Source organism: Taudactylus pleione, unplaced genomic scaffold, assembly GCF_031769625.1.
Source record: "Taudactylus pleione unplaced genomic scaffold, aTauple2 ptg000256l, whole genome shotgun sequence".
NCBI classification, from domain to species: domain Eukaryota; kingdom Metazoa; phylum Chordata; class Amphibia; order Anura; family Myobatrachidae; genus Taudactylus; species Taudactylus pleione.
Genome location: NW_028284658.1, coordinates 11,848,938 through 11,862,134, shown reverse-complemented (window position 1 = coordinate 11,862,134; position 13,197 = coordinate 11,848,938).

Below are 13,197 nucleotides of genomic sequence, written 5' to 3'. Positions count from 1 at the left end.
TTAAAAACAGTTGAACAACATCTACGACAAGATAATTACAATATCATTCCTTAACAGTAGTTTGTGTTGTATATTTTTGAATGTTTTGAAAAAATTTATCAAAAACTTCTATTGATGATCTCACTCCATGGTATCATCTCTAATACCCCTTTCAGACATCTCGAGAATCCTGGGAATTTGGCCTGCCTCAGCCAAATTCCCGGGTAGCCGCGTCTGTCTGAAAGGTACCTACCCAGGAACACGTTCCCGGGTAACCGCCCCTTCTATCGACCAGGGTTTGTGACGGGACTGAAGTCCCAGGAAATTACCCTGCTCGTGTCGGAATGGTGCTACCCGGGAATTTACTACTCCCGGGCTGCACCAAGCAGCTTTTGCATAGTTAGCAGTGCAGAGCGTCCTATAGGACGCTCAGCACTGCCGCTCATCACCCCCCCCCCCCGCGCCGGTGGCTGCGATAGGTGATGACGCGGGCAGGGGGTGGCACAGTGGGGAAGGGTCTCGCCTTGTGTCTGAACTCCCGGGCGATCTTCCTCTCCATGATGCTGCAGGTGACAGTGGCTGCTGATCCCGGAATCCTCGTCCTGTTCAGGTAACAGCCGCTACCCTCATGGAAGCAACTTTCTCATTGGTCAGACGGGAGAAGCTCTCTGTTACCGCTGCACTGATTGGCCAGTAACCCCTTCCCTGCTGTACACACAGATCATCATCATCCCCACTCTCGGCTCATTGTATTTCTGCTCCGCCCTCTCCAGCTGCTGTCAGTCAGGTGCTTCACCTGGCATCTAATTGAATTTGCTGCTATTGCTATTAAATAATCAATTAAAAAAATGCTACATTTTAATTGGCCGGCTACCGGCAGCCCTATGATGACATCGATGACATCACCAGGCTAGGAGGAGCAGATGGCAGAGGAGAGGCAGGTAATCTAAAAAACCCTGCTCTTGTCTGAAAGGGGTCTACCTGGGAATTTCCTGGGTAGAAACTGTAGTGTGAAAGGTGGGTCTCGACCAAATACCCGGGAATTTGCACAGGAGAAATTCCCGGCTCTGTGCAGGAAATTTCCCGGGTTGTATGTCTGAAAGGGGTATAAGACTACTACATCCTTTACTCTCCCTGCAGCTCATCATTCTGTACATATTGCTGCTTCATTACTTTTCTCTCCTCTTACAAACACACATGAGCTCTAAAATTATCTATACACATTGACAATAACATCCACAACCTCTCGCCATAAGAAACATTCAGACAAATCCCACAAATATATTATATCTTGCTCTGTTGCTTCTATTAGCTGGTGACATATCTCCAAATCCAGGCCCGACCCACATGCCACATCCACAACAAACTATAAATCCAGCTAACCTCATAAACATTGTGTGCCTCCCTTCACCCTTCCAAGTCACTAAAATGTGCCTTATGGAATGCACACTCTGTATGCAACAAACTAACATCCGTCCATGACCTCTTTATTTCAACTAACCTCAACCTTCTACAAGCCATGTTGCAATAACAGCAACATGGCTCACACAATCAGACACTGTCTCCCCTGCTGCACTTTCACATGGTAACCTACACTTCTCACACACCTCCACTTCTCACACACCTCCAGGCCTGGTAATTGTAAAGGAGGTGGGGTAGGAATATTACTCTCCGAATCTTTCACATTCACAGTTCTCCCACAGGTACCTTCACTTACATTTCCATCATTTGAAGTACATGCTATTAGGACTTTCACCCCTTTCTCTCTGTGAGTTGCTGCTATCTATCGGCCGCCTGGGCCACCGCAACAATTTCTGGAACATTTTTCAGCCTGGCTCCCTCACTTCCTATCCTCAGACATCTCCACCATCATTATGGGTGGTTTCAATAACCCCATTGAGTGTCCACAATCTCCTCATGCCTCCAAACTACTCTCTCTAACCTCCTCTCTTGGCCTCTCCCAATGGACTGACTCCTCTACTCATAAGGAGGGCCACTGCCTTGATCTTGTATTTACCAGACTATGCTCAGGTTCTGATTTAACTAATGCTCCTTTCCCTCTCTCAGATCACAACCTTATCACCTGCACACTCTCCTCAATTACATCAACCAAACCTCCTAAAACCCGCAGAAATATTAATGCGATTAACTTTCAACAACTATTTACCTCTCTACAACATCGACTCTCACCAATTTCTACATTCACTTCCCCTGAGATTGCTGCATCACACCTAAACCAGATTCTAGTAAAAGCACTTAATGAATTAGCTCCAGCTACCCATCACATTCCGCGTAGACTTATGGTGCATACACACGGTCAGATTTTTCCTTCAGATATGAACGATAACGATTTAAAAATCGTTCTGTCGTTCATATCTGAAGGAAAATCGTTCATATCTGACATGCCTGAACGATGGACGATCAACGATGCGCGTTCCCGATGGTCAGATAACGATTTCTGACATCTGATGTGTTTGCAGTCAGACTTGGACGATTCCATTCATTTTAATGCAGTCAAAAATCGTTCAAATCGTTCAAAACTTTGGTAAAATCGTTCAAATCGTTTAATCGTTCAATCGTTCATCTGACAAGTCTGACAAATCTGACCGTGTGTACGCTCCATTAGACGTAAACCGTGGCATTCTAACTTAACAAGGCATCTACAAAAACTCTCACGTAAAGTAGAACGTCAGTGGCGAAAGTCTCGTACTCCATGTGACTTCCCCACATATAAAACTATCTACAACTCTTATCGCACTGCTTTGGACACTGCCAAACAAACATATTTCCAATCTCTTATGTCTGCTCAAGCTTCTAACTCCAAGCAACTTTTTAATACATTTAAACTGCTTCTTACCCCTCCATCACCCAAGCCAACTGCTACTATCTGTGCCTAAAATCTTGCTTCCTATTTCAAGGACAAGACTGATAATATCCAAAATGAAATGGTATGTTCTTCCTCAGCTAGTGACTGTCACAACCCTGGCTAGTTTTTTACCTTTTGCCATGAGACTTACCTCTGCCAGCTGCTTTGTGGATCTGTGTGCAATTCGCCTGGGAGATCTGCTCTAAATCATATTAGCTGTAAAACTTCTGTGTGTGCATTTCGACTGTGCTCTCCTATCCACCTTGATTATTCACCTGGATCCTTTACTGTCTGTGAACACTGCTAGTCTTGATTGGAATTGCAGGTGTAGTTCTGACTCTCAGTGCTGTAGATATGTTTGCTCTCTCTGCATGTTGTGCCCTCCATTACTCAGAATGCTACTGCCAGACCACCTGACTGTATCCACCAATTCCTGCAAGACCCAGGGTATAAACAGCCTCCTCTTATAGCATTCCGGGCCTGAACATCTAGTTTCTTCCCGTGGTGTACAGATTGTGCTATATCTGTCTCTCTGTGTACTAGTGTATCCCAGGCTCCTGCTGGCAGCAACCCCTGGTGCATCTGGAAAACCTGCTGGTTCTCAGACCAGTCATCCTGCTAACAGCAATACCTGGCATACCCAGAAATCCTGCTAACAGCAATACCTGGCATACCCAGAAAATCCTGCTAACAGCAATACCTGGCATACCCAGAAAACCTGCTGGTTCCCAGACCAGTTCATCTAGCAGTCCTGCTAATAGCTATAGCTGGTGCTTTTGATAATCCAGTCATCCTCCATTACACCTGGAGTCGTTACCCTCCGGTCCTAACCAGAGTTCCTGCCATCCTCCATTACACCTGGAGTCCAGTTATCTTCCGGTCCTAACCGGAGTTCCTGCCATCCTCCATTACACCAGGAGTCCAGTTACCCTCCGGTCCTAACCGAAGTTACAGTCCTCCATTATACCTGGAGTCCAGTTATCTAACCATTCTCCATACGGCTTCCCAGCCGCATCAAGTAGCTCCCGAGCTACCACCATTCTCCATACGGCTTCCCAGCCGCACCAAGTAGCTCCCGTGATACCACCATTCTCCATACGGCTTCCTAGCCGCATCAAGTAGCTCCCGTGCTACCATCCTTCTCCATACAGCTTCCCAGCCGGATCAAGTAGCTCCCGTGCTACCATCATTCTCCTTACAGCTTCCCATCAGCACCAAGTCTACCTACTGGTACCCCGTCCAGCTCAGCAAGCCTTCCTGCCAGTCCCAGTCTGGTTCCTCCAAGTTTCCTACTGGTCCCACTCCAATGTTTCAAGTTTCTAGTTCCTGTCATTTCTCATCAAAGGCAGTTCTCACTGCTACACAATTCTTATGCAATAGAGCTATTAACATCATCCATGATTCCAGTCAAGCCGGTCTCTGCTGAATCCAGTTTATCACCTGAGTCAGGTAACTCCCAGACACCAATTGTGACAGTGACCTACTCAATTCCCTACCTGAACCCTCTGGCGCATTCTCTTTATTTGACCCCACAAAGGAAGATGAAGTATCTACAACCTTCTCATCCTCCTACTCTATTACCTCTCCTCTAGATCGTATACCCTCACAAATCAGTAAAGCTCTGTCTCCTGTGCTCATCCCAACCCTAACTAAAATCTGTAATCTCTCTCTCTGTACTGGCATCTTTCCATCACTGTTCAAGTATGCAGTGATTACTCCCATTCTGAAAAAACAAAATTCTGACCCTAACACTCTCTCAAATTACCGTCCTGTCTCCCAGCTCCCATGCCCCTCCAAGCTACTGGAGAGACTTGTCTACACCCGCCTCACACACTTTCTTAACACCCACAACTTATTGGACCCACTTCAGTCTAGCTTTCGTTCCCAGCACTCCACAGAGACAGCACTGACTAAAGGTAGTAAATGATCTGGTCACTGCCAAGGCTAAAGGCCATTACTCACTCATAACTCTTCTAGATCTCTCTGCTGCTTTTGACACTGTTGACCACTCTCTTTTCGTACAAACATTACAATCCCTAGGTCTTAAGGACATAGCTCTTTCTTGGTTCTCTTCGTACCTATCTGATCACCCTTTTTCTGTTCGTTTTTCGGATTCTGCCTCCTCTTCGCTACCTCTATCAGTTGGAGTACCGCAAGGCTCTGTCTTAGGCCCTTTGCTATTCTCAATCTATACCACCTCTCTTGGCAAACTAATTCGCTCTTTTGGATTTCAGTACCATCTGTATGCGGATGATACTCAAATCTACCTATCCTCTACAGATTTATCACCATCTGTATTGGTCCGTGTCACTGAATGTATTTCTGCCATTTCATCTTGGATGTCATCTCGCCACCTGAAACTTAATATTTCTAAAACAGAATTAATTATATTTCCACCGGCCAATAACAGTTACCAAGCTGATCTCTTTATCACTGTTGATAACTAAACAATCCACCCTGCCCCACAAGCTAAGTGCCTTGTCATCCTTGATTCTGAACTGTCCTTTGTTCCCCACATTCAATCTGTCTAAAAATCATGTTACATACATCTAAAAAACATATCCAAAATTCGACCATATCTCACACAAGACACTGCAAAAACTCTAATCCATGCACTCATTATTTCCCGAATTGACTATTGCAATAGTCGCCTTACTGGTTTTCCCAAAAACAGGCTATCGCCATTACAATCCATTATTAATGCAGCTGCGAGGCTTATCTTCCTTACCAAATGTTCTGTCAGTCCCTACATTGGTTGTCGGTTTTCTACCGTATTAAATACAAAAGTACTGTTACTTACACATAAGGCCATTAACCAAATTACACCAACATACATCTCTTCACTCATCTCAAAATATCTCCCAACCCGACCTATCCGCTCAGCACAAGATCTGCGTTTCTCATCCCCACGCATTACTTGCTCCCATTTACAGGACTTTCTTCGGGCTGCACCCACTCTATGGAATGCCTTACCACGCACAACAAGATTTACCTCTAGTCTTCAATTCTTCAAGCTTTCCCTGAAAACTCACCTCTTCAGACAAGCTTATCAGATTCCAGAACTGACTACATAACCTTCATAGCTTCCATGTCTTATTACATCCCCTCTCACAGTCTACACATAACCTCACATATTGTCTTTCTTTTACATACTGTACTCCTGACATTTGGCCTACATTCCTGTGTGACTGGATCATGCAGCCCACCAAGAAACTCTGCATTCTGGCCGGACCAAATTGCAATATATAGCATCTATTCTTGTGAATCAATGCCTATTTCCCTATAGATTGTAAGCTTGCAAGCAGGTCCCTCTTACCTCTATGTCTGTCTGTTATTACCCTGTTTTGTTCTATAAATGCTTCCAATTGTAAGTGCAACGGAATATGCTGCGCTATATAACAAACTGTTAATAAATAAATAAATCAAGTGATATTCTCGTTATCACTCGTTACTAATCTTAAATAGTAGATATATTAAAATACCACCTCTGTAGCGCACCTGGGAAAGCAGCCAAGGTTAAAACATGTGGGTTACCTCCAACACCCAATATGACATATGCAAACAGAGTAAAAAAAATTGTAGAACCAATGGCGCTAAACCAATGAATACAGAAATAAAAAATGGAAATGATGGGAATGACAATAAAAACAACCATAGTGAATAATAAATAAATAGATTACGGTTTCTCTCTCGATTGCCCACTTTGGTTATGTTTCATATACATAAAATAGAGAAGAAACACAAAGCATAGTGTGATACTGTATATAAAAGGGTCTACATTGACCATCCTCATAAAATAGTCAGAAGACACATGCAGTAGTTTCAAATTTAGCAAATATATGCATAAATGGAAAAGGCAGCAAAAGGTGGTCAAAAGGCCTGCGTACCAGATGATGTTAGAAAATCAGCTTTGGGGTGCACTGTGGACAGTCCGGATTTGCCCACAGTGTCTCACAAGCAGTGCTGGTAGCAGGTATAAAGTCCTTCTTGTAGCCAAAAGTCTACAGTCCTTAATGCGTTTCGAGCCTTAAACGCGGACCACCACTTTCGTAACATGTCCTGAGTTAAAAACGGGCCATCTCCAACCAATAATCTCCTAAAGCTGGGTAGACACTAAACTATGTGTGTACCCAGCATCCCCCTACTGGCAGATATATCAGGCGGCCAGTACACATTAGACAATCCGGTGCCCGACCACCCAATATGTTGGCCCCTGCTTCATCCCGCTGCATTGGGGTCGTCAGCCGCATCATCAGGTTGAGCTGCATGCAGAATCAACCTGTCGATGCGACTGAAGACCCCACAGGATCGTGGGGCCTCGAAAGGAGCCCTTCCTTGCGATGCGCCCAGAGTGTGGTCAGGGCTTATGCGCAGCCCCGCTGACTGCACATGCGCGGCCGCCATTGCTGGGGGAGGGTTCCTATGGAACCTTCTCCCCGTAAGTTTTGCGATGTGTAGTCCATTGGTTACAATGGGCTAACGCCATCTTCAGATGACGTTAGCTGAGGGCGCCAAACTCAGGAATGCATCGCATTCTGGACGTTGGAAATGGAATGGAGGGATCGCAGTAGGTATAGGATATATATGCTGCCGTCCCTCCTTCATACATCTGGAGCAAACTTGATATTTGCTGTTGACACCCGAAAAACTTGTTTTTTGGGATTAAGACGCAAATATACAATAATAATAAATGGGCCTCCAAGTCACAAAACAGTGAAGGGAGTAATCGGGGGCTAGCTGGGAGCCTGAGCCAATATCATAATAGAGAATATCAGAAATAAAAGTTGATAGGAAATATTGAAACCTTACTATCTCTTTGAAAATCATTACCTATTGGTTGCAGAAAAACAAAACCCCCTATAAAGATTATGGGGTAAATGTAATAGCCTGCAACTTGCAGGCATCAGCAAGTTTCTGGTGTTTTATTTAAAGGGGCAATAATTCAAAAGGCAAATCCAACCTGGTGCGCGTGCATAGTTGGCAATGCGATCACCTATGCAAATACAAAGCCATCACAGATCAAGGGATGGGACATCAGCGTTTGGGGCAGGTGACGAGAGGGTGGTTGGAGAAACGCAGGCATGCCTGTCCATTTGAACGTCGTTGCATGGGCATGCATAAATTAGCCACTGCGACACCATAAGCAGCTTGAGTACTCACTGTGTGCGAGGAGTTTAGCAATTTCTGAGTAAGGTCAGACATGCTGTAATTCTGCGTGAGGGGACAATGTTACCAATGTATATGCAGGATTGCAAGGTATTATGGATGTGCCAAAGCGGTTGTGGGCATCTCTATGATGGCTTTGTGACTGCAGACATTAGCATATTTACGCAGCCGTGATCGCAATAGCGATCTGTAGTGAATCAAGCCCAGTGTCAGGATCCGCGGACTGGGCTGACAGGCTGTAGCAGAATAGGTAGGATCATAGGTCTACCCATGGGTGAAACCCATGTGGTAAATGCCTGGGGCTTGCAGAGAGGTCAGTAATACCTGCATGGCTGCAAGAGATGGTGTGGCACCCAACTTTTTTCCATAGAGGAAAGGCTATATAATATATGCACTTTTTCACTTATTTATATAGGTTACATTTAGGATGTTAGGTATGATTTTAATATTTGTCAAAATCTATACTAAATGTATATATTTCTATATTTATGTATGTCTCTTATGAAAGTTGGAGCAATCGCTGTGTTATGTCTGCAACAAGCAAATCCACATCTGTATAGGATTCCAGACCCCCGCAAAATGGCACCCGCTCATCACTAGAGGACGCACTGTCAACTAATGTAGATCTTCTGATGCCTGTGGTCCAGGGACCAGAAGTCATCGATCATAACTTCCAGTTTTGCGTTTCATAGTCCTGAAACAGCTGATATCAACTACAGACGCGGACCGGATGTATCCGCGGTGTTTAACTTCTGGGACGCCCGTGGATGTGTAGGCGCCAGTATTGACTGATAGAAACCGATAATGTAGGTTTATCTATCAATATATGGACTGAATTAAGGATTCTGGGGATACTGTTTTAAGGTGGTAGTGGATGTTATTGGTAATTCTTTTTTGTTCTATGTATAAATTGATACTGTATTCATTGTATTATATGGGACTATTTTATCTTTTATTGATTTTATGTTTTTCTATACAGTATGGGAGGATATGTTTTCCATGTTTTAGTTTACACTAATTATGACCCCTCCTCTTTTATTGATTGAGGGTCCTAATACACCCTGAGGAAGGACTAGAATAGTCAGAAAAACGTTGGTGGCAAAGGGAAACTCTCTGCTGTTGTGGACCTACCTATACATCTTGTTCCATCTGATGTGGTTGTTTATTCCAGGGATGTCTGTATAATGTTAAGGACCCCAGTTTAGGGACTATGTTCTGCTTTTAAATGAACTTTTTTATCTACATGGAAATAAATTATTTTATGGAGAGTATCCTGCTCACTCATGGTTTTTCCTGCCTACTCAAAGTTAAGGTGGCCATACACGGTGAGATTCAAAAGTTAATCAGATCAGTTGTATGATTTCCCTTGAAAATTCTTCCCTTCAGATACAGGACGATTTGTATTTAAAATGCAACTATTTCACATAAGACCATACAATTTGATCAAATCACATCACATAATGTGTATCAATTCCTACACGATCAGTTGAGATCTCTCTGCAAAACCATCTGATCTGCGATCCAACTAGACGACGGCGGGGACGCGCATCGGGGTCGCAGAAGACTCAAAGTACAACTATTTTCAAATTATTGGTTTGTCCAACCTGCAGAAACTGCCCAAATAGTATGATCAATCGTCCTGTGTATGGCCAGCATAACACTACATACATCTGGTGGCTATACCCAGAAGGAAATAAGCATTGGTTTATGACCGTTTGAGTGACTGTGTGGGAGTATTTAAAAGATACCTTTATGGGAACGTATCTCACCCTATTTAGGTGAGTTATCAGAGTGGCCTTTTTCCAAAAGTGATTGCGGTTGTTATATACTGAAGCATAATCGTTTGTCATATTTTTTTTCCTTGTTGAGAGTATCGCATCTTGGCAGACTGAGAGGACGTGTGTATATTTCGGATTGGGGACAGTGCCTTTTTGGACCGCTCATATCTCTATTTGTAAATTTGGTGGAGTGGTGCACCTGAGCGTGGACTGGGCTGCAGTCCCGGGTTGCAGGTCATTTACACTATTATTTGTAGTAATACAGCTTACTGGACAAATGTACAGACTATATATTGCACACTGAACCCTAGTCCTGGAACCAGCACCCTTCTCTGTACCAGCCCAAGACAATAACACATAGTCCAGGGAAACCAATAGAGTCAGCACAATAGTATAACCTGGACACCGCTAAGCACAGAGTAACACAGCATAAGTAACTTGCATGCACCGTCCCAGTGGCATGATGGAATGAAGACCGCTACTGTACTCTGAGAAGTACTGTAAAGTTGGTATGCAGCGTGGAAGCTGCTGCGCTATTTGATGACAATACACAGTGGCAGATGGAAGGCAGTATACTTGCTGGCTGAGGTGAAGTGGTTGGAGCAGGTCTGTATGCAGCATGGGTGCTGCGGTGCTGCAGGTAATGGAACACAGCAGCAGATAGAAGGCAGATCTGTAAGCAGCGTGAAAACTACGGTGCTACAGATGATAAATAGTGAAAATCCACAAAGTAGACGATAGAATCACAGTGGTACATGGGTTAACCTGGCCTAGAACTATCCTGGGAAGGAACACGTTGTTCAGGCAATAGGTTGCTCACAGGAACTGGTTTAAATAGGAGGCGGTGAATAGCCACAGGTCAGACTGACCAGGTGAGCGCACAGGTGCATTAGTTAATGACAGCAAGGCATTCCTGGGATGTCTTGGAAATAGAAATTAAAGAATGTTTGATTCTGAAAGAAATTCTAAGACCCCGATTCGTGACACTCCTTAGGTGGTGTACACAATTTAAATACTTAGGTATATGGATCTCCCACTCTCCGGCTGAATTTTATTTTTTAACTATTGCCCCCCAAATTTAATATTTAAAGACCAAAGGCCTGATTCAGAGATGGATGGAATTGCAGAGCTGCACACAAGTGACTGTGCAATTCTATCCATCTCAAACGCAAATGCAGAAGGAGGTGTCTAGACACCTCTTTGCTGCATCTGCAACACCAGCCTGTGATATTCACGTTCACTCCCAGACATGATGAGTGTAAACGGAGCATATGTGACTCCCCACACAGAAAAATACTTTTACTGTGAGGCAAAGAACACCCTGCAAAACCGCACCGCAAGGGCTTTAGCAGAGAACAGGGATAGTAAAAATGGCTGATAGTCAAAAGTGAAAATACAGGCAGACAGCGCTAGATTTAGTCACATACAATGCAGAAATAAATCCCTGCACTACAAGCACTATTATCAACTACGCAGACCAGAGCCTGGTAGGAAACAGTGCTGCACACTCTGACCTTATCGGAGGAGAGGTATGCGGGGGACCCGAACCACAATGCCACCTGTATCACGAGCGTTCGCACACTTCCTTATAGAAAATGGCCGCAGAGGAGCTGAGAGGAGGCGGGCCCGGGGGAGGAGTGCCGACAGTTAGCCAGACCGCTGTGGAAAAACACTGTACAGCGGGGAAGGCACGCTCCCCTGGCATGCTATTAACCCCTGGGACGCTGGAACAGATCCATACTGCAGCAGCCCGCTGTCCCTGGTGGTCTAGTGGAAAGCGCAGGATCAGTACCTGGCTCCACGCACAGCCTGCCTCAAGGAGCCCCCTGTCTGAGACAACAATGACTGTGAATCGGCGGGTACCCACCGCGGGACCCCACCGCTTACCTGAACCCCTGTGAATCTGGCCACAGTCAAGGATAGTGCAGGGTCACCAGACACCCAGCAGCATCCCCGGATCAGTACCGGCGTTCTGGTCCGGCGGGGTGAAGGAGCGGCAGTATAGACGTCTTGATGACTGTCTATGCTGGCCAGCTCATCTAGTGCAGCAAAGCTGCCTTAAAATAACTTCAGGAGCTGTCCACAGCCCCCCTCTGAATAATGGTGATCCAACACCGAGCCGGGCACCTACGAAACTGATTTGTCTTGCCTCGGGGGCGGGATATAGAAGAGGGACCCCAGTGCATCCTGGGACGCTGAAAACTTGACTCTGTTATGCCGGATGTCTGCCGCCATCACCTATACCCCAAGGTATCCTGTGGATACCCTATGGACCCTTAAGTAGAAAGTATTCCGTTCATCACCAGTGTTCCCGTATTCATTTAATATAGATCCGGTCTTCTGTCACTCCCTGGTACCTGTCCAAAGGGCCACAACCTACTCACTTGGTGCAGCGAATTCCAAATCCCGATTGGAGGGGTCACTTTAGAAAACCACCTAGTGAGTTAGACTCCGCATCTTTGGACAAGTCTAGCCAAACCTGGGTTTGGCCACAATTAGAAGACTTTGTCATTGTCTTCCATCATTTGTCTCACAGGTTATCCTAACCCCCCGGTTCTCGACCTCAACAGAGGTCTTCCAAGTGCCCGTGCGTGACATACCTACAGCTCCGGCTTGCACTCTGTGCACAGTGGAGGGGGCTGCCCCTGTCCTTCCTGAAGCTCCAGTTCGACTATTATTTGTATCCTCCCTGGTCAGAGATCTATTTCCCTGGCCTACTCTTCTCTTTTGTCGTCTTGTGGGGCAGGTATGTGCAGCCTTAGATCTCATTGGGATGTAGATTTCGGTGTTTTATCTGATAATCAGAAATCTATCCTGGGCTCTCCTCAAGATGCCATGTCATATGCCAGGTTTTAGCAGATCCAACTTTATATTCTGCACAAGGTCCACTAGACCACGATTAGGCTTTGTGAGTTTGGTGGGTTTCTACGACTCCTGCCCCCTTCTGCTGATTTCTGGCATCTTCTTTGGCTTTGTTCTTTTGGTTTAGGGTGGTTACCTGTATATGGAATATGGGTGTCAGTGTTCCCTTACTGACCCCCATGCATTTGACTCTTTGGTATTAACCTGGAGGAATCCCTCACTGTCCCTTCACGATTATACATGAATAATCTTCTAAACACTGGCCCAGCTGTGTATTGCCCAAACATGGATGGCTTCTGATCCAACCCCCCCAACCTTTCCTTCCTAGGTGGCCCTAATCAACGTAACGGTTTCCAATGAGTGTTTTGTTTGTACTAGAAGCAAAAATGCCATGTAAAGTTTGATAAAGGCTGGAATCCCGCTATGCTTTTAATCACTCCTTCTAATGATTCTTAAATGTTTTGTTTTTGACCTCACTGTTTTTTACTGTTATTGATATTGTTTGATAATGTCTATATTTTTGATTGATCTCAGGTCTATGCTGTA